The following is a 27,735-nucleotide window of genomic DNA, read 5'->3' on the forward strand; positions in this document are numbered from 1 at the left end:
ACTGGCGAGGCCAGGAGGACACTGCAGGCCTGGGGCAGTTCACCGGAGCAGGAAGCGCCCTGAGAGAATGTCTGGGTCCGAATTCCTCTGCCCGGGGAAATATCTGGAGGAAGGGACCCATGCCGATGGGGCTGGTCTTCCAAGTGTGAGATTTGGGCCCATTTTTAAAGCAATCCTTGTCAACCTGGTGCCCTGCAGTCTGAGTGCCAGTGTGCCAATCCCAGCCCCGCCGCTGGCCTGCAGCTCTTGCACAAGACACTTGGCCTTCAGTCTCCTCCTCTGCAAAATGGGAATAATTACAGGAGCTGCCTGTCAGGATTATTGGCAAGTGACCCTGTGGTCATTAGCCCAACACCCCACACTAGGAGCTGCCAGCAATGCTTTCTGCTTGACTCAGACCTATTTTTTTTTTGTCTGCAGAGATGATCTAGTACCTACTTAATAAACACCTCGCCATTAAAGGAGAGACGCCTATGGTCCTCGGCGAGTGGGATTATGAGTGAGCATTTCTCTCTTCAGTACTTCCTACATTTTCTATAATATCTGTATTTTTATAAAGGAGGAAAAAAAACAAACGTTGAACAAACAGGGAAGGCCTAGCTCTAGCACAGTCCCCTGGAGATGGCAGAGGTGTCCCTACAAACACTGAAACCAGCAGAAACAAGAAAAAGTACCTCCCCACTCCCCAGCCCCCAACCCCAGGTCCCCACAGCCGATGAACAAAGGACAGCACATGCTTCACGGTGTAAAGAAAACTGCAAGATTTCTACTGTCCTGCTAAATTCAAAGAGAAAAGAGCATTTGTAGTAATAGCAGCCACTAAGATTAAATATTTGTGTGACAGGGACCCTTCAGGGCTACAAGCAGAACATTTCCACCGAGCAGAAGGGCCTCCAATGCAGGGATGCCTGTGTGTTCAGGGTCCACAGGCATCCCGTCCACTCAACTGGTGTCACCACAGGGATCACTGGTCCCCCTGGAAAAGTTAATATTGGCCTCATTTCACCTTTGAAAGTCCTACGAGGGGGCAGTTCTAACCCTCCTTTTCCAGAAAAGTCAGGAAACTCGGCCAGCACACCAGCACCTGGGACCAGGCCCCAGAGGGCTCCCAGGACCGCAGCCCACTGCATGAAGAGAGACCAGCTGGGCAGCTTTTGGCCAGAAGGCAACACCGTCCTTCCCCATTACAGCCCGGGCATCTCCTCCCTCTGGGCTGGGCCAGCTCCTAGGCCTGGCACACGCACCATTTGAGAGCTCTGGATCCATGAACATCTGGATTACAGAGCAAACTTAGGCTGGGCTTCCGTTCTAGTCTCTGTTTTTCACTCATTTCAATGGGAATGTTTTCTTGGGGTTCCCAAAAGTGGGGTCCCCTAGCCCTGCCTCTCACCAACACTGAATGGGTGCAACACCCTAAAATTATCCTTTCTTGATGCAACACACACCACCTTCCCTGACAACAAATCTGCCCCTGGCACACCCCTGCCTGAAATCCCTCCGTGGCCGTCCCACGTCAGGACTCAGCCGAGCCAATCAGTGTGGCAGGCCAGGCCACTTGCCAGCTGCCCACTTATTTCTCCCACCACCCCACCCAGCTGACTCATACCCACATGCTGCTCCCATTTCCCTAACAGACCACCACCCGCCAGGGCACCCGAGCCCAGGCTGTATCCCCTTTGCCCCCACCCCTCCACTGAGACCACCATGAACTTCTATGCATCCCTCAATGTCCAGGACAAAACAACCCCACCATGGAGCCTTCTCTGACTGCCTGGCTGGTCAGCAGCTCACCCAGCGTTGGGCAGGTTTTGTGAGCTGCTTCCCAGCGCTAGGGTATCGCACGGCTCTGAAGCTGAGTCCCCCTCACTTCTCTAGGCTGGAAAGTTCTGGATTGTTGGGCTGTGCCCTATTCACGGCGGCACCTCCAGCCCTCAGCTCATTTCTGGCCCAGGGCAGAAGCTCAACCCATGCTTCTCGAGTGAATGATTGAATTGACCAGCACTGTGGTTCACAGCTGGTTCCACAAGCCAGATGAAGAAACAAGACACTCTTGCCATGTTTCCATTCTGCAGCCCACACCCCACCAGGCTGCGGCTCGGGGGTGCCTGTCTGAGCTCACCGGCTGTGCCACGTCCCGGTCTCACAGCCGTATCGAGGCGCCCAGTGTGACAACAGGAAGACCAATTTCATGCCAGTCTGGTGTGCATCAATATGCACGCGGCGCAGGAGCCCTGCTGAAAAATTAATCAGGGCCATTTGTATGCACCGCACTTCACTGGGGAGCAGCGGCCGGGCGCAGCACCACTGTGTCCCCAGATCCGCCCAGCTCTCCTCCTCAGCATTTCCAAATGCAATGAGCACAAATCACCCATCTAATGTTTTTCCCAAAGTTAAACAACAAACTACTTTGCCAGCCTCCAATGTCTGCTGTCCTAACGGGACGTGGAGAGCAGCAAGGCCTTTAACAGTGGATCTGGGTTTGTCCCTGGAGGGCCCCCCTCCAGGTAGACAAGATAGACAACCCCCCAACCCCAGGAAGGGGACATTATTAAGTATCTACTATGTGCCAGTGTTGTCCTTCAAAATACATGAGCTGAACTCCAGGAAAGCAAGTAAACTGCCCCTCCCCCCAAAGTCAAACAGCTGGAAAATGTGTGGAATTCAACACTGGGTCTCTGACATCAGAGCCCCGTTCTCTTTTCATTAACAGGCTATGCAGCAAATCCTATTAATGAGGGACTGAATTCATCAGAGCCCCCATTTATTCCTCTGAAGATTAATTTGGAAAGGCTCCCCAGCATGGTGGCCAGAGCTGAGCTTTGGGGCCAGCTCTGCCCCGCACTGCCTGCATGCCTGGGGGGCACCAGTTCTATCACCTGTGCAATGGGGATAAAGAAGATGGGCTTACCTGCAAGGGCTGCCACGCATCCTCCACATGAGGGGCACGTGGAAGAGGGCATGGTGCGTGCGCGGCATAGCTACCGGGCATCTTGTGTGTGCTGCACCGAGTGGGCGCCAGGAGCCAGCTGGCCTCCCTGCACTCACCTGGCATGTCCTAAGTGCCAGACCCGGAGCTGGGCCCTGAGGTCATGAGCTGCAGCCTTGGAGAAGGTCATGTGGAGCCACATGGGCCCCCGGAAAGAGCTCACAGTGCCCCACATGCTGAGAATGTGTGTTGCCTCCACAGTGAAGCCCTGAGCACCGGAAAGGTGGGGATGTGGGATTTCAATCCAGTCAACACAAACACCTTGGCGGTGTGAGTCTCCGCGTGGTTCTCCCTGGTGTCCTGCACATCAGGGGTCCCCAGCCTACTGCTTGGCCTGTAAGACGCGTGGCACTCATGCCAACCTCCTTAGTCCCGCTACCCCCGCCTCCAGCAGCTGTCCTCCGATCGCCAGGCTGTCTTCTCCCCATTCTATAGAAGCAGCAGCAGAGGCCCACGAATGTTACGTGCCATGCCCCCATACCCAGCTGACCCGTGGGCACTGGGATTTAAGCCTGGATCTGACCCCAGCCTTCCCCACCCACCTGGCCTACATAAAACACCTTGCAGGAGAGCTGGCACCTAGTCCAGCCTCCACAAAAGCCAGCCCCCTGCCCACACAGTGGTTTCACAGCTCACCAAGCTGGCCCGCAGAGGGGAAGCAGGTTCAAATGCTCTGGGGAGTCGCCCAGCATCCTGGCCCTTATCCTCATGATGTGGCTTTCCTAGAGCTTCCATCTAATTTCTCTCAGCATTGGGCCCAGACACAGCTGAGACTAGGGTGGCACCTATCAGACAGGAGCTGCGTCCAGCCACCACCAGACAGCAAGGGGATTGAAGTAATGGGACCCCAGCTCATGCCACAGAGGCTGGGAAGATCGTACAGGACTTGTCAGCAAGAAGCCACGTCTGACTGTGGGTGCTGGAGGACACAGCCCGGCAGAGGTGCCCATCTGGTGGGTCTCACTCTGCACCCACCTCTCCAGGGACACGTGGGGATGCTGTGCACACATCGCTTCTTCCCACCTGGAAACCCAGGGGACCTCTGTGTCTGCAGCACAGAGCCCTGCGCAGGAAATCCAATCCCGCACTGTCTCCATGAAGGACCCACGTTAACAGTCTACCCCCCCATTCATGATCCCACCCCTCGCCCTGGGGAGGAGCGAGCACAGCCATGTTCTCGAATGCTTTCTCTGCCCCCCACCAGGATGCCTCTCTCTCTGCTGGAAACTTCTGAGAGTGGCTTCTCTCCCCACTCCCTGTCCCTCCCCTTCTCTCAGCAGGTGCGCACCCCACCTCCACGGCCTCCAGCCCTAGCCCAGAGCCTCGGAGCAGTGGTGGGCAGGACGGCCTCCTGCCCAGGCAGACCCAACACGACTGTCACAGCCACCAGCGCCGGTCATCTGCAGAACTCTGGCCAGGCGGGTGTTCCCAACCTCACTTCTACAGATGCAAAAACGAATGCGTAAAAAAAAAATAACACATTCACATAGTAGGTGCAGATCCAGGACTTAAAACCTCATTGAGGTAAGTCGCAAACATGGCCACACATTCTTCCCCTCCTAAATCCGTGCCTTTGTAGCGGGACAGGGCAGCCCCTCCCACAGAAAGGCCTATGTCCTGGTCTGTCCTGCTCCCCAGGACAGAGCCACCTGGCCGACCAGCAGCTGGTCACGGAGGTGTGAGTGAGCTCAGCTGGGACACAGAGGCACCGCCCAGCTGAGCCCCATTCAAAGCGCTGACACACAGGCCATCTAAAGAAACGGTTGTTTTTTAAGGCCTCTCAAGTTTGGGGTGGTTTGTCACACAGCAGACACTGACTGGCACCCACAGTTTTCTCATTCTGAAGCCCCCTCTTTGCACTGCACCACACTGTTTCCTGATGGCCCCAAAGCCTCGGAGGGCACAGACAGCAGCTCTCCTCACATCTGCCGATGTAAATACCCCCTCCCTTTATTCATATGTGGCTTGGCGCCTGTAACTGCATTCCCTCCACATGTAAACCCTCTTTCCTGAGAACCATTGCTCCCCACTTTTCAGATGAGGAAACAGAGGTGCAGGAAGGGGTCCACTTTAGCAAGTGGCAGTCAGATTTTAAAGCAGGGTGTGTGGGTTCGACCACAGGTAGGATGCCTCACACATGTTCCTTCACACTCCCCAAAGCCCAACCTCCGAGCGTCTAATTCAGGGCGGATGACGGGTGGGAATCTACACCCTGACCCCAGACGTCAGGACCACCACTGCAGACATTTCTAGCCAGTCCTACTGGGTCTGGGGACACCGTTGGCGGTGGTGGTGAGGTGACCGATCTGTAGTGATCAGGTGAACTTCTAACATCTGCCACCTATACAAAGCACGGCTCAGCCCCCCAGCCCTGTGTGTCAGGTTGAAGTCGCCTCCCTCCTGAAGAAGAAACAAGGCTAATGGCTTCTTGGTTCTCACTCTGCTAAGATAACGTGCATCAGGGCCCAGAGCACGCAGGAAAGGCACACCGGGCTTAGAGCCCCTGCCGTTTCCTGCGCGGGTGACCCAAGCCGGGTGCTTCACCCCCTGGCTCGGCGCCCTCACCTGGAAACAGGAGCCAGACTCTCTGTCTGCTGTACAAGTGAACTGAGGATGTAGACGGCTTTTTGTTAACTATGAAGTGCAGTGCTCCAATGACAGAAAAAACAAAAACGATAGAAAACCGGCAAAGGACTTGAGTAGATATTTCTCCAGAGAAGACATATGGTTGGCCAACAGGGACATAGAAGGTGCTGCACTTCACTAGTCATCAGGGAAATGCGAACCAAAGTCCTACTGAGATGCCACCTCACTCCCATGCAGGTGGCTGCCATGAAAAGTCCAGAAAGTATGTGCTGGAGAAATCGGCACACTGCGCACTGGCGGTGGGAATGTAAAACGGTGCAGCTGCTGTGGAAAGGGAATGGCTACTTTCAAAACCTTAAACATAGCACCGAGTATGACCCAGCAATCCCACTTCTAAGTGTACACCAAGCACAGAAAGCAGGGTCTCAGAGGGACAGTTGTGTGCCCGTTTTCAAAGCAGCGGTACTCACAATAGCTACAATGTGGAAGCAACCCAGGTGTCCACTGATGGATGGATGGATAAGCAAAATGTGGTAAATACATGCAGTGGAATATTTAATATTGAGCCTTAAAGAGGAAGGACATTCTGACATGTGCTAGAACATGGATGAAACTTGAGGACATTATGCTCAGAGAAATAAGCTGGTCACAAAACGATACACACTGCATGATCTCACTCCCGTGAGGCCCCTAGAGGAGTTGAATCACAGAGACCCAGAGCAGAAGGGCGGTTCCCGGAGGCGGGGAGTGGGTGTGGAGTCAAGTGAGTAATGGGGACAGAGCCCCAGTTTTACAAGATGAAAGAGCTCCGTGGGTGTATGGTGGTCACGGCTGCACAGTGATGCAGATGCCCTCAATGCCACTGAACATGCACTTTTTAAAATGGGTAAATGGCAAATTTTACACTGGGTGCATTTCACCACAATTTAAGAAACCGGGGGCTTGGGGGAGTGCCAGCTCAGCCACAGGCTCCGGGACTTGTCTCCGTCATTCATACAGCGGCACAGGGCGCTTCAGCCGGGAAAGGAAACGGGCCTCCAGTTAGGGAGCCCACCCACCCCGCTTGGGCACTTTCCCTCCAAGTGAAATGCTCAGGGGGAAACGTGATCCATCACCTGAAGGGGGCACAGGAGGGGCCTCAGGAGGGCAAAGGAGCTTGGGCCTAGCACCCCCTTCCACCTGCCAGGGGGAGTGGGGTGGGTCCCCCAGAATTCTCTGCCATGGAAGGAGCTTCACAGTGTGACATCGGACACACAGGCCCCCCTCACCCATCCAGAGGGGCCAGGAAGCCCCCCCCTGAGCCCCCACGGATGAGAGCCAAGGAGGAGGGCAGAGGGCAGATGCCCACAGGCCTCAGCCCCTGGGGCTGCCCCAGCTCATCCCTCCTCCCCAGTCGGGCACAGGGGGGCCCCTGGGGGCCTCCCTTTGCTTGTCCTTCCCCCTGAACCCAGAAGGCCCATGAGAGCATCACCTCTCAGCACCCTCACCCGGACGACAGTGAGGAGAAAGAGCTGAGCCTTAGGACCTGCAGGCCTGGTTTCCCCTTCTCAGGCCCCCACCACGGACAGGCAGGGGACTTGCCCAGGAGGGACACCCCAGCCCGGGGCAGCCCAATGCCTGGCCTTGCTCAGACCTGGGTTTCGGAAACCCCGTGGCGACGGAGCAGATGTGCATCGTGGGAGCGCCCGGGCACGTGAGGGGCAAGTGGGCCACAGTGAGTGCCTTGTCCCGCCAGGGCCTCCAGGTGTGGGCTTCCCCTCATCCACTGCCTGTCCTGTGGCCTTGAGCATGTTGCTCAGCTTCTAGATGCAGTGTTAAGGCGGGGCTCCCAGGGATGGCGAGGACCAGGGCCCCACAGGTGGCCCCACAGGAGGGGAATGTTCACTCCGCTCAGCTCCTGGAGCGTAACGGTGCCACCACCAGAAGGACGGAGTGAGGTAAGGCAGGTCAGCAGAGTGGGTGGAGGGGGCTTGAAGAAGGGTGCCCCCCACCAGATGGGGGTGGCCATCCATCAGGGGAGCTGCTGTCAAGATTGGACTGTGATTGGAGGAGACCTGGAGGGGGCAGCCTGTGGGGCTGAGCAGACAACCAGCCAGCGCTTGTGACCAGGTCAGAATGGCGGGGCTGCCCGGCAGGGGCAGGTGAGAAGAGCCCCACAAGGCCCCAGCCATGTGGAGCAGTGCCACTCACACAGGGAGGTGACCGGGAACACCCAGGGGCCTTGATGGCGCTGGTCCTCAGACCCCATTCGGGCAGCAGGGGTGGGAGGGGTGAGCAGGGGTCGGAGGCAGTGCACCCAGAATGCCCTGCCCATCTCGTTTGGCTCTGTCCCCAGAGGAGGGACACTGGTTTGCTGGTCTGCTCCTCCAGTGGGGCTGTCAACATGACCCTCCGGGTGTGTGAAAATGGTAGAATTTCATTACATTTTATCTTACCTTTGAAAATTTCTATTTTGAGCGTGGTTTTATCACGTACTTAAAACCCTAGCACATGACACATGAATTATTATACTTGTATTGGTCATGGACATTCCACGTTTTCCCACTGATCACAGGGTGTCTGTGGCCACAGTGCAGAGAACCGGTGTGGACGGGCCCAGCCCGGAGGAAGAGGAAAGTCAGCCACTTACAGTGGGGTGGGCAGCCGAACCGGACAGAGAAAGTCGGGGTGCGGGGCGGGGCAGAAAAAGTCGGGGTGCAGGGCGGGGTAGAAGTGGTAGGAGTGGGGAGTAGGGGGTGGGCTCTAGTCCTCCAGGCCGGGGTCCTTGACAGCCTCTTTCGCATTCAGACATTAAAGAAAATCCTTTACGGTGCAAAGAAAACAAAGGCAGTAATTATTTTATTAAGGACCAGGAAATGAGGAATAATTTCATTTGGAGAAAGACTTGCACCAGCGGCTGACTCTCCACTTCCCGAGGCATGACACCACCTTCTGTCTAATTGTTCTTGACATTTCTGGCAGGGCGTCTTCAGGAAGGCCCCCACCAGCTAGACCCGCGGCAGCCAGGGCACGGCCCGCAGCGGAGGGCACGGAAGGGCAGAGGGGAGAGACACAGAATCCCTAACAGAATGTGGCACCTTTTCTCAAGCATGGTGCCATGAAAGATTTAGATAACTAACATAGCCGTGGATACTGAACGAGCTGCCCAGGCCCCAGGAAGGCGAAGGCGAGTTCACAGGGGTACAGGCTGGACCAGGACTGGGGAGCGCGTCGGGGTTCTCCACAGATCCATACATCTGCCAGGCCGTCTGACCATCCCCACCAAATTCCCACTCACAAGAAATGAATCTTGCCAAACTCGACTACACAGCCTCCGCCTGTAATGCTAACAAGCCTGCCACTGTTCCCAAGGACAAGGAAACCCACCACAGGGTCTGAGCTGCCCAGGTCACTGCGAGGTGGCTCTGAGCATGGGCACGACAGGGCTAAAGTCAAGGGGAAAACACTTTTGAGGTCTCGTGTGATGCAGTATCGGTTGGGCCCTTTATGCGCAGCGTATGCTGCGACTTGAGGCTGCCCTCCCACCCTGGCAGCTCTGAGGGGTGGGGCTGGTATCCTCAGGCAGACATGTGCGTGAGGGCCTCACGGCTGCGCTGGCCACAGACTGCAGTCTGCTGGTTGGTGCCCGGGTGGGTCCTGGCAGAGCAGACTTCAGGGCATTAAGTGCTCAGGCTGTCTCACTACATCGGGGGGCCCAAGGGTAACCAGACTCCACTGGGTGATGGGGGAGGCAGGACCCAAACATGAACACAATCCAGACAGGTGTCACCGTGACGGCTGCCATGAGGAGCCCAAGGAGGGGGTGTGGCCACGTGACTGGAAGGGGAGGGCAAGTGGCTTTCTGAGGAAGGGTGTGCATGTAGCTCGGTACAGCTGAGAGAAGGGGCAGAGCCAGCAGGCCTCTCTTCCACCCCCTGGACAGCGAGGGAGCCTCTCTGAGTCTCGGTTTCCCCTTCTGTAAAATGGGGATGACAACCACATGCCCTATTTGGTCCCAGTGCACGGCACAGTGCCTAGAACACAGCAGACCCACCAAGATGTGTGTTGAATGAATGAATGAATGAATGAATGTCAGGGGCATTGGAGAACAAGGCTGACTTATAAATGAGCCTGCGGTAGGGGCTGGCATGGGGGCCAGACAGGAGCAGCCCCCACTGTCCTCACACTGCAGGTCAGGGACACAAAGGCCTTTGCAACAGCCCTTGAAGTCTAATGCCCGGCCTCCCATGGCTGCACTTCCCGTCGAAGGTGGTCGTGAAGGCGAACTGGAGAGTGCAGTGACATGCACTGGAAGGTGCTACACGTGGGGGGGCCTGTGGCTACTGGGACGGAATGTTTCTGTTGAGCAGCCCCGGCGAACCCTGAAGCACATGCTTCAGCCCCAGCTGGGCACAGTGACCCACCCCCAGCGGCGATGCAGTCCGGATAGGGAGCCTGGGCCTAAATCTGCAGGACCACCTCTGGCCTACAGACCTCGGACTTCCAGCTCAGACCTGCCAGGGCAGCTGCCCTGCATGTGTTGCTGACTGAAAGCAGGTGTGTGGGAAGCAAGTAAGCCTTCACCCATGTGGCTGCACACAGATGTGAAAGCCGGCAGGGAATGGGCAGCTGGCGGGACTTTACCAGGACGTTGTGCAGACTGGCCCCCCCGGGGGACCGAGGGCTGAGACAGGGCAGCAAAGCACGCAGTTCCAAGGGCACTGGCCTGCCAGCTCATGAGCGAGTGTCCGCGTGTCTGCATGTCTGTGACAGTGCCAGGCTTCCTCGGGGCCTGCAACTACAGAAGAGAAGGTGAGGTTCGAGAACTCAGCCTAAAACACACACTGTACGTGTGATGGACCTTCCCTGAAGACACCCTGTGGAGGCAACTGTTCAACCTCATGTGAAGAGAGGTCCTGGTAGCCGGTGGTGCAGCGGGGGGCTTCTGGAGCACGCAGGGGCAGTCGCAGGACTCCCAGCGGGCATCCCCAGTAGGAGAGCCATCTCACACCCCAGGAAGGGCCCGCATGAGAAGGGTCTGTCAGGTTGCCTCTGGGGCAGCCCTGCACTGGGACACAAGGCTGAGGGTATGACAGCAGGGGCCCTGATGCCAGCCTGTGGTATGGGACCAGCAGGAGAGCCAGGCCTGACAACATGGCCTGGTAGCCTCATGCCCCAGGAGGGGTGGGAGTTCAAGGCTGGCTTGGCGGGGGTGGAACGGATGGCCCTCGTGGTGGCCCTTTGTCTCCTGAGCTTGAGAGGACATGGTCCCTTGAGGGAGTGTCCCTATCTCAGAGTTGGGCAAGTGACGCCAAGCTTCCTGCCTTGTGAGGGCCTGGCACAGATGGGCATCACCATCCCTCACATACCTCGGAGCTGCAGGAGGAGGCATGGTGGGAACAAGACTTCCTGGGCTCAGCACGCAGCCTGGGGGCCCCAAGACGCCGCTGCCCAGTGCCCACGGAGCCAGCCCAGGATTCTGCAAGCTGGCAGGTGGGGCACCCCACCCCTGTAGGCTGCTCAGAGTCCCCCATACTCACTGAGCACCCAGGCAGAGAATCACAGGGCTGGGGGTTGTACCTTTCCCTCCTGGCCCCAAGGCCAAGTTCTGCCCATCCTTTAGGGCTTTGGGTGAGCTTTACCCCCACCAAGAAGCCTCCTGGCCAAGACCCACTGCTGCCCTCACAGAGCCTGGGCTCGCCCTGGCCCAGCCCTGAGCCCTGGGGGGCCACCCCACAGGCAGTGGCTTGTTTGGGCTGAGCCCTCAGCGTTGCCTGGCACAGGCCTTGGAAGGAAGATGCTCAGGTCACATCTAATGAATGGATAAACGGGGATTCAATCAGACCACATTAGTCTCCCTTTCCAAGGATTTTAGTAAGTTTTAGGCAGCAGAACCCTTTGTCCAAAATAAAACCCCAGAAGCCCATGTATCAGAAACAAAACAGGTTACAGTGAGCAAACTGGCTTGGGGGAGGTGGGGGACAAAGAGGACAGGAGGGAAGCAGGACTTCAGCTGGCTCCCCCACATCCTCCTCAGCTCAGGGCCCCCCAAGGGCTGAGGGGCACAGCTGGAAAACCGCCAGGCTACCACGTAAGACTGGACCTAGAGCCACACCGCTGGGTGCGGTCTTCCCTTGCTGGAGGACACGCAGGGTCTCACAGAATCCGGGCGCTGTGCCCCCGCCTGCGGCCCACAGCCGCCCACCCTCGGGCCGCACACTGCCCTGCCAGCCCTGCAACCCTCAGCCCCGCATGTCTCCCCCAGCAAAGCGTCTGTGGGGCCTGTGCTTTCACACTGGCTGGGGTCTCCCCTCCCTTCCTGGAATGCACCTCCCTCCCCCCGGTTTTCTCTGCCCCACCTATGGTGCCCTGAGGGGAGTAGGGCACCCCTCCACCTAACCCATGGGCAGATTTGTTTTGGGGTTTATCCTTTACCAAGATACTGCCCCCACTCCATCTGCAGGCCAGAAACCCTCAGCCCTGTAACCTCTCGGGGCTGGTGGTGGGGAGGACCCCACCCTGGAGCCCAGGCCCCTCGCAGCCCAGCTGACCCCTGCAGTGGCCCAGCACACAGCTGTGTCAGCTCAAAACTGCAACACAAGGGCCTTTTAGTTCCCTTCCTGCCCTCGCCCCAGAGGCCGAGAAAGCCAAGCCAAGTCAGGGGGAGACTCAAAATGCATTCGGCGCAGTCAGGCCCCCTGCCCAAGGCCCACACCTGCCAGCTTGTGAGTCCACTGGGGCACACGGCTCCCTGGCTGAAGGCCTCTTGGGGACAGACTGTGTTATTCCTTCTCCACCTTGGCTGGGTCTCTGCCTGCAGGTCTGGCTCATGTCCTTTCTGGAATAAAACCACCTGGTGCTGAGGCCAAACAGCCTTGAGATGAGAGGACAGAATTCCGGCCAAACAAAGGGGGTGCTTGGGAAGAGAAAACACCCTCCTTACGGGCCCAGAACATCAGGAAATCCGTCTGCAGACCTGGGTCCCATTGCTGAGCCCCCACTGTGTGCCAGGCCCTGAGGAAGGCCTGGGGCAGTGTCCGCAGGGGGCTTGCACTCTCCCACGTGAACTCCGGCTTGGTCCTTCATGCAGATCTCTCAACCACCCCTCATCATCTCGGGAAGCAAGCATCCCTCCCAGCAGGCAAAATGGAGCCAGAGCAGTGAAGGGCTTTGTCAAGGTCAAACGACTGACGAATGTCAGGGAGGAGTGCGGAGTGAGGTCCGAGGCCCCCAAGCCTGGTGCTAACCGCGTTGCAACGACAGCCAGGACGGGGGCAGCGGAGCCACAGGTTCTCCACCTCGGCAATCCCAAGGGCTGGGAGTCTTCCGTTGATAAAAGTGAAAATCCAAGGGTTTGTACTTACAAGCCCCCTTCCTGCTTTCCCATTAGAATCCCAGGTGGGGACGGAGCTCAGGGCCCAAAAACCAAATTCTCAAGGGAATAAATGCTTCCCCATCCCTTCTACTCCTGGCTTGCTGTGGAGTCACCTCTCTTACGGAGGTCTCTCTCCTCAAAAGGAGGTGCCCTGCACAGGCACACACAGGCTCACCAGTGGGAAACAGCGTGCAAAAAGACTCCTATACAGGAAGATTTGCAACTTGCCCTGAATATATAAAAGGGACCAGCTCTTTGAGGTAACTGTGATTTCCTGAGCAGAAAGGAAGCATCTCATTTGCATAATTCCATTCATTCACCTCACAAATATCAGTGAGGACCTATGATAGGCTGAGCTGTGTCCCCACCCACACCCACGTGTTGCAGTCCTAACGCCCAGGTCTTCAGAATGTGCCTGTAATCAGAGATTGGGTCTTTAAAGAGGTGATGAAAATTAAATGAGGTCATCAGGTGGGCCCTGATCCAATCTGACTGGGGTCCCTATAATAAGAGATTAGGACACAGACATGTGCAGAGACAACCACGTGAGGAGACGGCCGTCCACGTGCCAAGGAGAGAGGCTCAGAGAACCAGCCTGCCCACACCTTCATCTCAGACTTCCCCCCTCCAGACTGCGGGGAGATGGGTCTCCACGCCCACCCAGCTGTGTGCTCTGTGCAGCGGCCCCAGGGAGCTGACGCAGGCCCTGACCCTCACCCACACTGTGCCAGGGGCTGCTTGCATTACATATGTTAACTCATTTTGTCCCCCTTGCAGCCCTATGAAATATGCCCCATTATTAACCCAATTTGCCGGGGTAGAAACTGAGCCACAGAGCAGGTAAGTCGCTTGCTGGGCACTGGGGATAAAGAGGTGGCCATGAAGTTGGCCCTGCCCCTGGGGACCTCCACAGCCCACCCAGGAGTCCAGCGCATGAACAACAGCAGAGGCCCAGGGTCGCGGTCAGACACTGGCCAGGTGGGGCCACCGTTTGGGCGAACCAGGAAAGCATGTTAGTTTTTAGCAGGCAGAGAGTAGGGGTCATGGAAGAACCTTCCAGACAGAGGCACAGCAGGACTAAGGCTCTGGGGTGTGGGACTTTGAGGAAGCAGGGGCTGGGACGCCTGAGGCATAGAATTGGGGCCACCAGCAAAGGGCCCTTCGTGCCTCGGCCAGAGGTGCACCCACTCAAGAGCTCTAGGAGAATCTCTCATCCGGGAGAAGGAGGTATGGCCGAGTGGAAACGCCCGCATCTCTGCCTTCACACGTCCGTCTCCTCTGCCGCTTAATCTCCGGCTTCTGCTCTGCCCTGCGGCCCTGCTCGTGGGCTGGGTGAGCATCAAAGGAATTTGGCTCTTGACTCAAGGTGCGTGCAGCCAGCCCCTCACCGGACACTCACCTCCCCAAGGAGACAAGGACGCACGGACAGAAATGACAACGGGACCATCAGGCACTTCCGGGAACATCGGGGCCGAACCCACGTCAGCAAAATGCCTGGAGTCAGCTGACGGCCCTCCTCAGACCCTGGCCGACGTCCTGATGTCTGAGGTCTGCTCTCAGCTCCCGACCTCAACCCCTCCTGCCCTGAAGTCAGCCCTGAGTGAAGGTGGGGCTGTAGGACACGAGTCTGCCGCCTTCTTGAACAAAGTTGCTTTCCTGGCCCCAACACCTTATATCTTAACTTACTGGCCTGTCGTGCGGCAGGTGGCCAGAGCTTAGACTGGGTAACAAAGGCATCATGCTGTCCCAGGGGCACGTTGGTGAGGTCTCAACTGTGGCTGGGGGGAGGAAGGGAAGGCAGGGGGCACCTGGGGGCACCAGGGGCTCCAACCCGGCATCACGGTCTATGCAGGGGAGAAGGAGGGGAGGGGCAGACTGACTGTCAGAGCTGGTGAGGCCCTGCAAGTGGGTCCTCCCACCAGGCTCCGGAACGGGAGGGTCAGAGAGGGTGAGTCATCTGTGGGAGGTCACAGAGCATCTGGTGGGAAGGCCTTCCTGGTGCTGCCCGCATGAGCCTCTTCTCTTCCCAGAAAGGAAGGAGAGACCCCAACAGCGCCCGCGCCATCCATGCCGCCCCATTCTGGGACCTCTGGAACTGGGACTGCAGCCTCCCTGATGCCCACCCCAGCCCCTGCCTGCAGGCCTGTGGGGAGGGCGGGTCCCCTTAGTGATCCAGCCCCAGCTGACCCCTGACTTTGACCCTTGCTACAGTACTGCTGGCTCCTTGGCAGGGGCGAAAGATGGTGGCACCCTCCAACCAAGGGAGGCAGGCACACGGGGGAGGCGAGACCCGGACTCACCGGCCTGTCTGTGAGGGAGGCCACCTCTGTGTCCGAGGGGGAGCAGGTGGGGGGATGAGAAACTCTGACCCGGCACAGCTCTGGGGTGTCTCCTGCCCTCCTTCAGAAGCCCTAGCCTCCTGGGAGAACACCCTCCTGCCCCCATTCCTGGATGGTGGTAACTGAGCACCAGAGGAACCGGTTTAGCCAAACAGAAGATGCAAGCCAGCTGGTCTGGCTCACTGCCTCGGGCCGGGAGGGCGTCCCAAGGGCCGCGTTGCCTGTGTGCCGGGGAGGCTGATACTCGGCCCATAGGCCAGGCTCCGCTCTCCCCCGAAGACCCCTCTCCCAGAAGAGGACTGTAAGGCCCAGGGCAGCAAAGGGCCTTGACTACAGCTGGTAGCCCAGGAGGGGGGGGGTGTCAGAACCCGCTGTTCACTGACTGGCAAACAAGCCCGTCAGGAGGCCCACCCTGAATTCCAGCTCTGCCACTTACCAGCCGTCCCCACCTCTGGGAAAGTCACTGACTTCCCTGGGCCTCCACCTCTGTCGCCTGTAAACTGGGGATGATGGAATCAGGAGGGTGTCCGGCTGTCAGGAGGATGGGGTGAATGCTCGCAGTCCCAGCTGCACCCCAAGGAGGACTTGCTGCTCATTTTTGCCGTGTCTGTGCTGGGGGCTTCCTACTCCATTTCTGAGGGACACACCAGCCACTCTCAGGGCTGTGCGCCCCTGTCTCTGTGTCCCTCTCCCTCTCCGTCACATGCACACACACCCCCGGACACGGCACCACCAGCCGGGCCTCCGGGCTGAGACAGGCCAAGCTCCCAGGCACAGACCACCCACAGCCCAGGCGGCTGCCAGGGTCCCCTCCATGGCCTCAGCTCGGGGGCAGCCCCTGCCACCCTCTGGCCCCCTTCCCCCTCGAGTCCTGCTGCAGTGGAGGCGGCCTTTCTGCTACAGGCCTGGGCCTGGCCCAGTCGGCTCCGTCCCTCTCTCGCTCATCCTGTGGCTGAGGAGCGCCTCCCCCGTGCTGGGCCCCTCCAGGTGGGGACAGAGTCAGGAAGGCCCTGGCTCCTGGGGCACGTGTGTCAAGGAGAAGCAGCCAGGGCCCAGATGATGAAGCAAAGCTCTTACAGCCACAGGAGCGCTGTGGGGCAGGGTGCGGGGCCTCCAGGCAGCGGGGACCTGGGGTGCCAGGCCACTCCTGAGCAAGCCTGGAGAGGGAAGCTCTCCCCCAAAGATTTGTGTGTGAAGCCGGCCACTGCTGGGACCTGGAGGAGCCCAGGAAAGGGCTGGGATGCAGGGGCGCAGCAGCAACCCCTGCCCAGTGGGGCGGAGATGCTTCCTCTGGTTTTTCTGATTCCTCCTCTGGGCCAGAGTTGGGGGGCACCCACCAATGTGACACTAGGGAGCCAGTGTCACCAGGTGGGCATAGTGAGTCAGAGAAGACCCTCCCAGAAACACCCGCAGACACACTTTGAGATGAGCAAACTGAAGCCCAGGGAGGGCCAGATGTGCCTGAGGCCGCAGCCGCCTGCAGAGTGGGCAGCAGGGCCGGGTCTCATGCCCGGCTGGCCCCGCCCACACCCATCATGGGACCCTTGGTCCCTGGAAGCCCTGATGTCCACAGGAAGATGCGGCTGCCCCATGCACCCTGTGGGCCGCATTCCCTCGGGTTCTTCGAGAGGTAAGGGGGAGAGTGAATCGTATCTAACGATTTTAAGGATTAAGAATTTCCAGATGTTTCCCTAGTTCCTGCCCCTCCCCTCCTGGCCGCAGGTGCCTTTCTCATGAACTTCCCTCTGGCGGGGAGGAGGTGACTCCCCCAGGGGCCCCTGGGTGTGGTGGAAAATCTAGCTAGTGAAGCTCCACGGGAGGAGGCTGTCAGATTCCTAGAAAACTGGAGCAGTTTTCCAGGCCAGAGACCACGGGCGAGAACACGACACTGGAGAATCCACCTCTGGGAAGCGTGGCCTCCAGGGCAGCTGAGGAAGGGGCACAGAGGGGGCTGCGGGGCTCCGGAGGGCCTAGTGCCAGACCTGGGCACTGCAGGACCACAGCGGGCTTAGTGAGCAGGTGGAAGACTCCGGGAATCGGTGAACAAATGACACCACCGACCCCTGTGCACGGGGCCGTGTGCGTCACACATGTGAGCCAAGCTCCGGGTCACAGCAGCCCTGTCAAGCGGAAATCACGACCATCCTACAGGCAGGAGACAGGAGTGACGCACGCGGTCACTCGCCCCAGGTCACCCATGAGTGGTGCAAAGCAAGAACTTGCATACTGGTCAGTGTGGTGTGAATTCTACGCTGTGGGGCGGGGCTGGGGGGACAGGGAGGGAGGGGCAGGCTGGAAGGGGGAAGGCGGGAGCAGGCCTGCAAAACTCCTCCTTTGAATAGAGCAACTGCAAGTCCAGTCTCTGCACTCTACCTGCTGGTCCAGGGCTCCGAGCACACCTGGAGCCCCAGGAGATGCTCGTGATCAGTTCTGTTTCCACCCAAGCACACGCACCAAGTGCCTGGCACAGGACGTTGGCTGTGCGACTGGCCACGACGACAGCAAAAAGGCGGGCAACACAACAGAGCGTCCCTCCCGAGGGAGACAGACTGGGTTATTCATACAGTGGAATCCCACCTTTCAACAGGGATCTAGTTCATAAACACGACACTGACAAGGGAGAGCAAGCCGCCAACAGAGACGCCCAGCCTGGAACCACTCACGCAGATTAACAGTGCATATGACACATGACCTCCATTGTTTATGGACACGGACAGATGTGGCGAAACCATGAAAACATGAGCGAGCATGGAACACATCAGCGTGTGGGGGTGGGCGTGCGGTGAACGCCGCCGCTGCATCTGCACTGTGTCACTTCTTTCAAAAATCTGAAATACATAAGCAAACTCTTACCAACTGTCCCACATACACCCACGGGCAGGGGTTGGTCACACTGTTCCCCAGAGTCTGTCCATAACTGCAACTTTTTACCATCAGGATTCATCTCTGATGGGCGGCAGCACCCTCCTGGGAGGTGGCAGGAGTGGGGTCCGTCCTGAGCGCCGATTCTTGCCCCCACCCCTGCTGCGGAGGCTGGAAGGCCCCGGAGGCTCACTCTGACTGCCATATTTTGAAGCCCACGTTCCCAATATGCAGACTGACTTGTTTGAAAATTGTGTGTCTGTCCCTCTGTGGAAAGGGGAACATTTTCCAAGATGCAATCAGCAAAGAGAAAGAAGTGGCAGGTTTCAGGTGATAGCTCTACACACTCGAGGGAAGTGTTGGGCCTGTCTGACCCTCAGTTTCCTCATCTGTAACACAAGGAGAGGATGGATTTTGTGACTCTGCCTCCTGTGGCTCCCAGTGCCCTTCCAGGTCCTGGGCATTGTCCGGGGCCCCAGACTGAGCAGTGTGGGCCCATGAGGGCTCCTGCCCTCTGGGACAAGGCCGCCAGCGACTAATGCAAACTGTGAGTTCGCTGCGGCCCCCGGGGGAGGTGGTGAGACCGCACAGAGTGGGAGGGAGGACCCAGGACTGCCGGCTCCCTCTGCTTCCACAGGTGTGGGCAGCAGGAAGATCTTGTTAGAACCAAGACACACTCTCATTCCGGCCTGAGGGGCAGACTTGAGCGTCCGGCTGGGGCCCCTCCCCGTTCTGCCTCCTGCGCCTCCCAGGCCAGTGAAGAACCACTATCCCCTCTGACGCTTTTTAGCACATGAAAGATCACACCGCGCTTCATGGGGAGAAAATACATCGGTCACTACGGTCACTACGTGGGGGAGGACGCCTGAGACTCCAGCTCATCAGGACGAAAGGGCAGCTGCGCATCCGGGAGGACGAGGCTGAAGGTAAGCACGCAGACCCCGAGGGCAGCCAAGCCAGGTCTGAACACTGAGCCTCCCTGAGCTTCAGTGTCCCCACCTACAAAATGGGCTCACCTTGTGCCAGGGACTTACCCAGGTGGTCAGCAGGCACGAGCAGGACCCCCCCTTCTCGATGAGGCAAGGAGTGGAGCGGGCATCAGCCTGTCCAGCCCAGGACACCAGGCCGGGGCTCTGCTCAGGCGGTGGGGGTCCGGCCTCCTGCGTCCTCGCAGGGCGCCCTGAGGACAGCACTGCACGGTCCCTGCAGAGGAAGCCCGTGTGCCCCCCCCTCGCTAGGCGGAGGGCTCACAGCCGAGGAAAGCACCTGTCAGTAACCGCAAAACGGCTTGGCCAGCTCTGCCTCACTGGAGAGCCGGCACTCAGCACCTCTGCTCGGCACAGAGCGCCCTGCTGAAGGTCAGGGACCCCTCAGCCCTGCCTCTGGCTGCCACAGGCACCGCTGTGCCTTGGCTTCCCCATCTCTCTCACTCTGGCATTTCATGTGGCTTGGTGGCTTCTCCAGGAAGGACACAGACCCGGATCTCCATGTCTGCCCCTCAACACAGCACGTGATGGCCCACGTGGTCCTAGTAACGGTGCCTCGTACAATCGGCACTAATGCTCGGGCACAGCTATTGTGTGCCAGGCTCAGCACTGCGAAGGAGGTGTGGCCCCTGCTCATGGGCACCTCCCATGTGCCTGGAGACCCCCGGGGCAGGGAGGCAGATGCCATCTCAGCACGATGTTAGTGCCCAGCTGAAAGGCACAGGTGGGATGTGGTGTCCTCTCAGGGTTCAGGGAAGGCTGACGTGACCAGAGCAGTGTCCCAAGGATTCTGGGTGCACTGGAATAACCCTACGGCACCAGCCTGCACCTCAGTATCCACAAAGCCTCCATGATGGTGGCTACAACAGGCTATACTGTGTCCCCAAACAGTTGATGTCCTAGGCCCCCAGGACCTTGATCTTCCTGGGAGATAGAGTTGCTGCAGATGTAATTATTTCAGACAAGGTCACACCAGAGCTGGGTGGGCCCTAATCCAGGATGTCTGGCGTCCTTCTAAAAAGGAAGAAACTTACACACAGATGCGCACACAGGGTGAAGGCCGTGTGACAACAGGGGCAGAGATCAGAAGCCACAAGCCACAAGCCAAGGACGACGAGGTGGCCAGCCCAGCCCAGGAAGCCAGGAAGAGGCTGGGGCAGCTGCTCCTCACAGCCCAGAAGGAACCTGCTCTGCAGACCCCCGGCCTTGGACTTCTGGTCTCCAGAACTGGGAGAGAATGAACACCTGTTGTCAGGCCGCCAGCCTGGCAGTTGGTTAGGGGGCCCCAGGACACGAACACAGCGGCTCTGATGGGCACAATGGCCAGGTACCCACGGTTCCTGAGGCTGCAGGTAAGCGCAGATGAGAGAAATGGAGTCCCACCATGAGGCGGGCTGGCAGCTGGGCAGGAGCTTAAGCTCGCCCTCCATCCCCAGGGTGGCGGGAGGGGCCGGGCTGGGTGCTCCGCCTCCCACCAGCTCACGGGGAGTGTTAGACGTCTGTGGAATCGCTGGGTTGAACGTGGAGCATGAGACAGAGGAGGCAGGGACACGCCAGGTGCCCGTCCTGAGCCACTGGGGCCTGGCCTGGACGAGGGGACCTGGGCAGGCAGACCTGTTGGGCTGTTGTTGTGACATCCAGGTGAGAGGCAGGTGTCTGACCCAGGGCGTGGCACAGAGGACATCCCCTCCCTTCCCTCCTCCGTCCTCCACCTCCAGCCACCTCTGTCCCCTTTCCAGAGCCAGAGCTCCTCCCTGCTCCGCTCAGCCCAGGCGATCTGCTGCTCTACCCTCACCTGCTCCCAGTGCCCAGAAGCTGCCCTCGCCAAGATCACCAGCATACCCTGACGGCCAAAAACCCCAGTCCTCCGGGCAGCCATTGCTCCCACAACCCCTTCCACACGCCCCCTGGATGGAGCTGGTCCCTTGTCTCCCACCATCTCCCTGACCGTTCTCACCCCAGGCCCTCTAGGGCCACCCAGAGGTGGGACCTCATACTTCCTGGCCACCCCTGGCCTGCCCCCCCACTCCACTGAGCCCCCCATGGATCAGCCCATCCTGGGGTCACCTCTCGCCTTCTCTAGCCTGCCCCTCCCATCCTGTGAGCCGGGGCTGCCCCTCTGCCCCCCACCCTCACCACACACAGTAGGGGCCTCGCCCTCAGTGCCCCTTCCTGTCCTCCGCCCGGGAGGTACCTGGGGGACAGCACCTCGTCTGAGCTCTCAGCTGTGCCGGTAGGAGCCCCGGGCCCAGGAGGAAGGCGCTGGGCACACGGGAGACACGCAGGCGGTGGCTGCCCTTGGGGGCCCCAGACCGGAGGTCTCCAAGCTCTGAAGGTGTGTGTGTCCGAGGCTTTGGCCGCAGAGTCCCAGAGACCCAGGTCTGAACACCCCAGGTTCCTGGCTGCCCTGCTCCCGATCGTTGTGCCCACCCCCCGGGTTCCACACCTTCAGAGTCTACGACTGCCTCCAAATGCCTGGAGTCGGGGGCCACTGTGACCGACTGATTCAGCGCCTCGCAAGGTTTTCGGGTCATGGGGCTAAGGCACCCGGGTCTGCCCTTCAAAGTGCTCCCCCAGGCCCCTGTGTCCCAGAGGCGGCTCCGGCTCCGAGCACATTTGCTCTGTGCTGAGAAGAACTTTACAGACCGTGTGCAGTAACTGTGTGCAGCAAGCACCCCACCAACACCCAGGGCCCTAACCCAGACGCTGTCCACACAGGGGGGCCTGCCTACTTCCAGGCTGCCCAGGGCCAAGGCAGGGTCCCGAGCACAACCTTGGTCAAGGTCAAGGTCAAGGTCAAGATCAGCAGTGCCTTGGGCCCATCTGCTATGGGTGGAATGACTTGTGTCCCCGAAAGATGTTGAAGTCCTAAGCTCTTGTACCTGTGACATGACCTTAGTTTAGGAATAGGGTCTTTGCAGATGTAACTAGGTAAGATGAGGTCACACTGAGTAGGGTGGCCCTAAATCCAATGACTAGTGTTCTCATAAGAAAAAGGGAAATTTGGACACAGACAGACACAGCAGGGCATGTGACAATGAAGGCAAAGATTGGAGTAACGTGGCCACAAGCCCAGGGCTGCCTGGAGCCCCCAGGGGCTGGAAGAGGCATTCTGGAGCCCCCAGACCGCAGGACATGGATATACCCCCAACCCACTGTTGATCAGCAAGTCCCAGGGGCACCTGCTGAGGCTAGGAGCTGCCTTTGGCCCCGCCCTTCTCTTTATTCTGTGAGACAAGGAGGCCCTCGGGTAGGAACCAAACCTCAGGCCTGCCTCTGAGGCCAGCCAGTCCCACGTGGGGGCGTCAGGTTCAGCCACAGTGGGAGACGCTGAGGGGTCCCTGAGGGAGAGAGGAGGGTCCTCCATCCCGGTCACACATGGCGCCCATCTGTGAAACAGCCGGGCTGCCCGGGAGCCTCTGACTCCTTGCAGACCCCGTCTCCCACCATCTGGGGGCACAGGCGTCTCCGGGTGAGCTGACCCGGCCCATGGGACATGAGTGGACAGTGCTGGTCTAGGCTCAGACCACCGCTGGTCCAGCTCCCATCCCACCAGCCTCAAGCTTGGAGGTGCTCTGACCGGGCATCCTGGCATCCTGGCATCCTGGCCCTGCGCAGGAATCTCACTGCCCCTGCTGCTGCCCTGAGCTCTGCCTGGCTGACCCGTGCACCACCCCTGTTGGCCCGGGTGTGAGTCACTGCCTCACACTCAGCTCCTTGGCAGCCCTCACCCCACCCTGGACGCCTCCACGCACGGCCCCAGACGCACTCTGCCCCCGCACTGGGAAGCCCAGGCCTGGTGGCAGGGGCCCGGGCTCGACTTCCAGGCAGCTGTGCCGCAGGCCAGTGTGCCCCCTGGAGAAGGCCCTGAGCCTGGTCTCGGGCTACCACACCCATGCCCCTCACCTGGGCGCCCTCTCTCCTAGACCTTACAAAGATGGTCCCTGGACACCCCATGTCCACCTTCTCGGAAGCAGCAATGACTCCACTGAGGGGCCCTGAGGGCTGTCCGGCTCATGCTGTGTGTAGGCGCTCCTGTCCCTTGGCCTCCTCGCTGCAGAGGCAGCAGGCATCCCCTCCTACTGGCGCTGCTCGGGAATCCCACTGCCCACCCCAGGCCTTTGCCCAGGGACCTACTTCATCCCAGCACTGCACCCTCGCCACCTTCAGAGGGGCTGCGCAGGCCACCCAGCTTTGAGAGTGCCGGCCTCCTGGCCCCATTCTAGCCCTTCGCCTGCTTTCTTTGACCCCACAGGACTCACTTCCACCTGGCCCTAGATGGTCACTTGGTCTGCGCCCCGAACCGGAATACCCGTTCCTTGTCTGTGTTCTTCCCTGTTGAGCCCCCAGCATGCAGCAGGAGCCTTAAAAATACATGCAAAATGAGTGATTCCATGAATCCCAGCCTCAGGCCGAATGTGGCAGGCAGTGCAGGTGGATCCCAGGTACGTGACAGCAATGTCACCCAGAAGGAGGGCAGAGACTAAGAGAGGCACCCCTGGAAGGGGCGGGGAGAGCGTCAGGTTGGCCTCAGCGGAAGGGATGGCAGGAAGCTGGTGCTTCTGGGGACAGACATTCCGGAACCCAGGCCGGAAAGCCCTCCTGGGCTAGGACTGGCGGCAGACACCTCTGCCAGTGTGTGCTGGAAGAGTGAGCTACGTGCACGTAGGGCCAGCTCCTTCCCCGCCACACAGCAGGACGCCACGGTGACAAGAGAGGACCCGCAGGGCCCTGAGAAATGGGCGGTGTTTTCTGCTCAGCCTCAAAACCGTCCAGGCTCCCAAGCTGTTGGCAAGCTCGGCCCACCTCCTCGGCTTCCCCTCCCTGACCCCAGGCTCCAGATAAGCTTCCGCCCACAAACTCCCAGCACCCTCCACCCAGTGAGGCCAGGCTGGACTTTGCTTAGGAAGAAACGGCGAACAGCTCCCAGATAACTTTCTTAAACAAATGCGGTTTATTAAACCTCCTGCAAGCACGAGCCTCTGCTGGGTGGTGGGTGGCAATGAGCGCCCACCCCGTGATGCCCACGTTCTCTGTAGGGCTGAAAGCGGAGTGTGGGGCGGTGCTGTTGGGGTGACTGCACCTGGTGCCACCACTTTAGGAGAGTCCCTGGAGGCATCTGCTCAGCATACTCAAACCTCAAGACCCCCAAGTCTCTCCCCTGGGTGCCCACCCGCAGGACACAACATTCTGTCCCACACATGCCACCTAGAATGTACGAAACAGCGATATTTCAATAGCTCCCAAAGCGACGCTGCCCACAGTGGGGGAACAGGCTGCGCCACAGCCACACGATGGGGCACTGCTGAGCGCTGGGGGCCCTGCAGCTACAGCGACACTGTGGGTGGCCCTCAGACAGGTGCGAGAAAGGAGCAGACACAGGGGACAACGTGACCGTGGGCTCAAACACAGGCGAGCCGAGTCAGTGGTGCAGAAAATCAGAAGAGTGCCTGCTCGGGTTGAGGAGCAGCCGGAAGGCACAGGAAACGTCCTGCAACGTGATGGGGCCTGGTCTGCCCAAATTCACCACGTTGCATAGCTAAGATGAGCATGTTTTGCTGTATGTGAATTTTATCTCAATAGAATAAAGAGAAATGAGTACAAATACAGAAGTCTAGTAAGTAGGTTTTGCTTTTCACAGTGGCGGAAGTCAGCATTTCTAAACTGCATTTTTTCTATTTTAGAGTTCAGCAAATGAGCAAATATTAAGGATAATGGGAGCCAAGCTCCTCATTGTTGGTTAGGGGAGTTGATCTAGAGAGAAAGAACCTTGACTGTGGTCTGAGGCGAGGGATTATCAGCAGGAAGTCGTGGCCATATAAGGAAGTATTGGAAGGATACATGAGTGTCATGTGTATGAATGTGTCTACATTTCCTTATGTTTGTCTCTGTATCTGTGAACGTCCCTTCCTGTATTTCCATATGTATATGTCCTTCCTCCCTCCTTCCTCCTTTACTCCTTCAATAGGAGCCAATGTTTTCACTGCTCTGTTCACCAAGATGTCCAGGAAGTGACGGCCACAGTAGCAGGGGGCACACCCAGGGCCCAGGTCTTGGTTTCTAAATACCACTTTCCTGAGAGAGCGGGCTGATTCCGGGGCCGGTGTAAGCAGAGCGCCAGACGAGTCTGGACCGATTCTCATTCCAGAAAGTACAGATGTGCCCCAGGAATGATGGTCACATGTCAAAGAGGCACAGGCTAGCAAAAAGGGGCTCCCTGTTGATCTAATCTGGAGCAATTTAGGCATCAAAACAATGGATGGTAGTGGATTACAACCTAATAAATGAAATAAACTGCATCTGATCATGAGGAAACCCCAATGTGACAGAATTCTACAGAATAAATGGCCTGTCCTCTGCCAGTAGGAAAGACGGGGGATTGAGTGGTGGCGAGCATGTGCAGTATGAGACCCAGATCAGAACGTAGCCTGGGAAGTGAAATACAGACACAGGGCAGCCCCATAGCCACTGCTGAAGTCTGAATATGGGCTGTGTGGTTAGTTAATAGTATTGCATTGATATTACAGTTCTCTTTGTTCATAAATGCTCTGTGATTAGCTGGGAGAAAGTCCTTGTCCTCAAGAAATGGAGTCTTCAACCTACTCTCAACAAATCAGGATCAAAATATCTTTAAGTATATATGTGTGCAGATAGATAGACAGACAGACGAGAGGAACTGAGAGGTAGGGAGAGGGGAAGGCCCCAGAGCAAACGGGCAGATGCACCCGGGGATGGGTGTACAGAAGCTCCTGCACTGATTTTGCAACTGGTCTCTAAGCTTGGAATTGTATCAAAATAAAACATAACCTCCCAAAACAAAATAGCTGTGGAGCAACCAGAATTTTCAAACACTGCTGAGGCCAGTACAACTACTCTGGAGATCTGCCTGTAGGACTCCACTTGTCATCTGCGCACTGCCCCAGCAATTCCACTCTGATCAAACCCGGCAGAGACGGGGAGGCACGTGCATCCTCAGCCGTGCACAGAAACACCGAGAGCAGCGCGGTCCACGCTAGCCCCATGCTCGAAATGACCCGAATGTCCGTCCAGGGTAGAACAGATAAATGAGCTGTATTTCACCCAGTGGAATTCTACACAGAAATGAGAACACCAGACCCACCACTCCACACAGCAGGCTGGATGAATCACACAGACATATATCGCACCAAAGAAGCCGGGCAAAATAGTCAGGGTAGCCGTGCCAGGCCGGGGGCAGGGCGTGGGGATGACCAGAAGGTGTGGGGGCTGCTAGGAAGTGTGGATACTCTGTCTGGATCTGGGGGCTGCCTCTCTTTGTGGATCTTATAATTTGTGCCTTTTTTTGCATACATGAAATACTTCAATAAATATTTTTAAATTAGAAAACCCAAAAGAAAAGGCTCTTATATTCTTTTTTAAAACAAAACAAGTTTAGTATTGCATCAGCAGGGCTCTGTACTGGGCCTGAGGAGTACAATAAAGAGGAGAATGTTCCGGGCCCCTGGGAAGTGCAGCATCTGTGGAAGGTGCCCAGGCAGCCATGCGGGGCTGGATGGTGAGAAAGAAGAAGGCTGGGCACTGCCTGGGGGCCCTGGCACAGGCCTTTCTGCTTGCTTAGCCCTGTGCCCACAGTCCTCAGAGGAGGAGAGTGGGTGCCCCATGATACCAGGTGATGCACTGAGTCAAGAGTGGGCACAGCAAAGTGTGCTGAAATGAACCAACAGCTGCCTGTCCCAGGCACGTCCAGAGAAGGACACCCCAGGTCTCCAGCCCCACCTCTGAGAATGAAGTCCAGAGCCAGCTGGCTGCCATGCCTGCTGCTGAGATGCCTGGCCTCACTGCGTCCCGAAACCACCACTTCTCTAGTCCAAAGGACCCACTGTCCTTGGAAGGGAAGCAAGGGCTCAGCTGACCCTGTCTGTCCACCCACCCCAGCCCTCCAGACAAAAGGCGGCTGCAACAGCTCCTTCCACATTCCTCCACCGGGCTTGTTGCAGTTTTAGGCCACGCCACCTGCCCCACATAGCTGAGGATGGAGGGGCTCCCACGGAGCACCCTGCACCCCGGGATCTGAGTGAGGGCTCACACCCACCAAGGGGTGCAGGTGCCCCAGGGGGAGCCCTCTACCATGGGGGCCCCAACCCGCCCACCTCTGGGAGGGCCCCGAGGGTGTGGTAAGCCAAGTGGAAATCAGGCCAAAGGCCGGCCGGCTCAGGAATTCTCCACTTAAGGAACAGGATGCGCCTTAGGACGCCATGTGTGTCTGCCCAGCTCGGATTCTCTTGCCTGTCAGCTCTTTTAAAAACTAAGGAAGGAAAAAAAATAACATAATAAATGATCCAGGACTGAAACAAACCCCTTTTGTGTATGTGTACTTTCAATCCACATCTTTGTGTCCACTATAGGCCAGTCCACACTTGGCCAGGTTTCTGGAAGGAACTGACCAACCCAGCCACTCACTTGCTGGGAGCTTTCACGGGTGTGGCTTGTCCTGGGAGGTTGATGGCACTCTCATTCACAGTAAAGACATGACACTCAGCAAGCACACCTCCCCAGACAGCACAGCTGGCGAGGCCAGGGCCAGCGTGGAACCAGCCAGGACTGCCATGGCGGGCCAGTCGTTAAATCCACTTAACATCCTAG

The 27,735-nt window shown here is 58.1% G+C and overlaps 1 protein-coding gene and 3 long non-coding RNA genes across 5 annotated transcripts in view; 1 reads left to right on the top strand and 3 right to left on the bottom strand.

Annotated features, from left to right (window-relative positions):
• SORCS2 (sortilin related VPS10 domain containing receptor 2) overlaps window positions 1-27,735 on the bottom strand; it is a 438,806-nt gene that overhangs the window by 214,870 nt on the left and 196,201 nt on the right. The gene's annotated exons all lie outside the window — the stretch shown is intronic.
• Window positions 10,382-15,599, bottom strand: LOC108392582 (uncharacterized). The gene is made up of 4 exons (XR_012131894.1): window positions 15,227-15,599; window positions 14,613-14,770; window positions 14,326-14,510; window positions 10,382-14,243 (listed from the first exon to the last, which is right to left on the bottom strand). It is a non-coding gene; the product is annotated as an uncharacterized lncRNA (long non-coding RNA).
• Window positions 17,988-20,173, bottom strand: LOC140849686 (uncharacterized). Its single transcript, XR_012131895.1, has 3 exons — window positions 19,162-20,173; window positions 18,368-18,516; window positions 17,988-18,093 (listed from the first exon to the last, which is right to left on the bottom strand). It is a non-coding gene; the product is annotated as an uncharacterized lncRNA (long non-coding RNA).
• LOC118967381 (uncharacterized) lies at window positions 18,506-27,369 on the top strand. Its single transcript, XR_005054366.2, has 3 exons — window positions 18,506-19,053; window positions 20,166-20,465; window positions 20,853-27,369. It is a non-coding gene; the product is annotated as an uncharacterized lncRNA (long non-coding RNA).

Source organism: Manis javanica, chromosome 5, assembly GCF_040802235.1.
Source record: "Manis javanica isolate MJ-LG chromosome 5, MJ_LKY, whole genome shotgun sequence".
In the NCBI taxonomy this organism is placed as follows: Eukaryota; Metazoa; Chordata; class Mammalia; order Pholidota; family Manidae; genus Manis; species Manis javanica.